Genomic DNA, 3671 nt, shown 5'->3' with positions numbered 1-3671 from the left:
CGGCCCTCTGCCGCCCGGGTTCAAGTCATCTGTGCTGAGTGCAGAGCCCCGGCATCACATTCACCAGCCGCGGTAACGTACGGCGCAACAAGAAGAGACGCGGCCACATTTCATTTAACATGGTGTTATTTCTTCTTCCCAGCTCCGGCGGCGTAAAATCGCCCCTTTGGTGAACTGGAAAGGAGAGGCGCGCGGGCGCATGGAAACTGGGATATAGCAGCAGGGGTGGAGGGAGGCCTGAAGAGGCTACACCTGCGTCTCCGTTTGGAGGAAAGTCGGGCGAGTTCTTATAGCGAAAAGAAAGACAGCCATCGGCACAACAACCAACACATCCCCCTCCTGTTCTGCTGGTGTCCGCGAACGGGCCAGCAACAACCTGCGCTTCCATCCCTAACCTCCCCGTTAATACGCGGACTGGGGCATCTCTCTCGTCCTCTCTTCTCTCTCGTCTCTTCTCTCTCTCTTCTCTCTCTCTCTCCTGCAAAGTGTGTATTGGGGGGCGCGTCCTTGAGTGAGTAGAGTGATCTTCCTATGGGTTTGGGTTGGAAGGTGGAGGAGGGATGATGGTGAGGGGCTAGTGAAGGAAGTGGCCGTCATTTCCTAACTTCCGGTGTAACTACCAGTTCAGATGCAAGTTCCCTTCAATTATGCATCTTAAGGCGCGATTCGGAACTCCTTCGCGGTTTATTTACACAGTTTTTGACGGTAGACGATCTGTTTTTTGTCCGCTGTGATGTGGGCCGATCCGCTACAGCACTGTTCCATAAAGAGAAAGACTCATTGATAACAGGCCTGACCAGGGTAAGGGGCGAAGCATATTTTTCCCACCTCCATCAAGCCCACCTCGCTCGCGCTTCTGCACAATAGGACATAGACTACACGCGCACAGCAGTAGACACACACACACACACACACACACACACAAAACACCCTCCACATGTGTGTATCTTAGAGAATGGCAGGACGATCTAGTCTCAGTGTTTTTGTGGCAGTTTCTCCCTGTCGCACTATCTTCCTCTGTGTGTGTGTGTGGGACATTCTTGGAGTTTAGTAGATTTTGTAGCCTTTTTCCACCCTCATGGATTAAATGAAAATTGACCTTGAATATTGTTGGGACCTGGAACTTTGGTCCAGGTGTGTCTGGACTACCTGCACTACTGACTTTATAGTAACCTTTATGCTGCCAAAACAGATGTACATCGGGTTTTCTGTATGAGATGGTTCAAGCGATATCGTTTGATATTTGCAATCCTTGTAGACGAGAATGGTGTGCCAGTTTAAAGGGTTGGGGTCAAGAAACCTCCATCGACCCTCGTTCTCTCCTTCTCATCTCTTCTCTCTCCTCTCTCTCTTCTCTCTCTTCAGGGGGACCATTTCATTTCCTTCCTCATTTCATTTAGGGAAACTCATTGAGGTGTTGGAAAGGTTGAATCCAAAGTATCAATACAAGACGGATACTCGTGAGGTCTGCCCAGCTGGGGCAGCAGGAGCAGCAGTCAGGGGGTATTTGGGCTTTAACGACGGAAGAGCTAAAAACATTGCCTGCTAGTACTTAATTTTGTATTGTGCCCTGTTGTCTTGCCCCTGTTTCTCGGCAGCCTGGAGAGAGACGTAGAGGAAAGAGATGCAACCGCCTCTGCCGCCCGGTTCAAGTCATCTGTGCTGAGTGCAGAGCCGGCATCACATTCACAGCCGCGGTAACGTACGGCGCACAAAAGAGACGCGCCACATTTCATTTAACATGGTGTTATTTCTTCCCACTCCGGCGCGTAAAATCCCCCTTTGGTGACTGGAAAGGAGAGGCGCGGCGCATGGAAAACTGGGATAGGTAGCAGCAGGGTGGAGGGAGGCTGAAGAGGCTACACCTGCGTCTCCGTTTGGAGGAAGTGGCGAGTTCTTATACGAAAAAGAAAGACAGCCATCGGCACAACAACAACACATCCCCTCCTGTTCTCCTGGTGTCCCGACGGCCAGCAACAACTGCGCTTCCCTCCCTACCTCCCGTTAATACCTGCATCTCTCTCTCTCTCTCTCCTGCAAAGTGTGTATTGGGGGGCGCGTCCTTGAGTGAGTAGAGTGATCTTCCTATGGGTTGGGTTGGAGGTGGAGGGAGGGATGATGGTGAGGGGCTAGTGAAGGAGTGGCCGTCATTTCCTAACTTCCGGTGTAACTACCAGTTCAGATGCACAGGTTCCTTCAATTATGCATCTTAAGGCCGATTCGGACTCTTCCCGGTTTATTTCCAGCAGTTTTGACGGTAGACGATCTGTTTTTGTCGCTGTGATGTGGGGCGGCCGCCAGAGGACAGCAGAGGGACGCCTCGTGGGGCAGGCTGCCTCTATTGCACAGAGGGATGGGGGTTTACTGTGCTCCCACTACCTCAAAAAACCAGAATAAGATAAAGTGGAAGATAAACTGGAATGAGATGACTCGGAATGATAGAGAATAATATATGTTTTCACCCAATCTTTTGATAAAAAGAAGCTTTTACATAGATAGATACTTTATTTATCCCGAGGGGAATTCATCAGCTTTCATAAGGTTTTAAAGTGGTAGTCCACCAAGCTTACACATGCTGTCACAAGGCCTACTGCTCCCTCTGTAAAAAGATAACCCTGACGATCAGTTTAGGTTATATTGGATTGAGCTTGCATGTTAAAGTCCAGGTGAAATGAAAAGTGTAATTTTTACGATTGCTCGGTTATATTGTACCCCTATTTAACAATGTATGCCAATACATTTACAAAAACTCAATTTCTTTGTATTTTATATCAAAATCCAATCATTTTGTTGCCCTGTAAAACAAAATGTGACGCGTGCTTACATTAGCATGTACTAACCAATTTGAACCAATAATATCACGACATTCACCCGTCAATCAATCTGCAACTTTTAGCGACACAGAGTGAAGATTCATTAGTTGCCTCCTGTGAGTCCCTCGATTTAACAAGGCTAAATTTTTGGAGTGCCCCTTTAATTTCAGTTAATTATTTAATTTAAAATGAGAACATTAATCGTAGCCTTCTGCAGTACGAACACATTGTTAGAAATAAGTGATAATTTCTCATAAGATAAATTACCCACTAGTTGTTATGAATAGCAGAATATAAATCTGTTTTATTCGTTCATAAGAACTAAATAAAAAATGATAGATGATTAAAAATAAAAAACTGCTAAAATGCTTTGTGAGTCATAATGATGTTTGCAGGTACCTGGATAATAATGCAGCTGATGGTGTATTCTCCTCAAATGAGAATAATGAGTCCTCTAAACAAGCTGTTCACTCAACACCGAAGCTTTAAAATGTCTCAGAATGTGGATTTGGGTTTCTGTTGGTCTTGAATGATCCTAGTTTTACTTCATAAGCATTGAAATATTAACCAATAAGGAAAGCCAGTGTATCCAAAGTAAGTATATGATACTGTGTGCATTAGCTATATATACATAGACATTACAAAGGTCACTGCAACACACTGAAAGCTTGGTTAGAATGAATAACATGACCACAGTGTCCCAGGTTTGATTCTGGTTGAGTATCTTTGATCCAAGCAATCTATCTCTGTTATATTCCTGACTGCACTGTAAGGTGGCAAATGCTTTCCCCAAAAAGCGGCTGTGGCTCAGAGGCAGAGCGGGTCGTCCCCCAAACGGAAGGTTGTTGGTTCGATCCC

The 3671-nt window shown here is 46.1% G+C and overlaps 1 protein-coding gene across 1 annotated transcript in view; it reads right to left on the bottom strand.

Moving 5' to 3' along the window:
- The window catches only part of rem2 (RAS (RAD and GEM)-like GTP binding 2), a gene marked incomplete in the record, with an annotated part of 26691 nt that extends 24663 nt beyond the window's left edge, over positions 1–2028 (bottom strand). The window contains 1 exon segment of the mRNA XM_035671220.1: positions 1626–2028.
- Between the last annotated feature and the right edge of the window lie 1643 nt (positions 2029–3671).

The sequence above is a fragment of the Morone saxatilis genome, unplaced genomic scaffold (genome assembly GCF_004916995.1).
Source record: "Morone saxatilis isolate NCDOM2014 unplaced genomic scaffold, NCSU_SB_2.0 Contig23, whole genome shotgun sequence".
Classification (NCBI taxonomy): domain Eukaryota; kingdom Metazoa; phylum Chordata; class Actinopteri; family Moronidae; genus Morone; species Morone saxatilis.
Note: the sequence above shows the minus strand (reverse complement) of the source record. Positions and strands in the feature narration are given on the sequence as shown.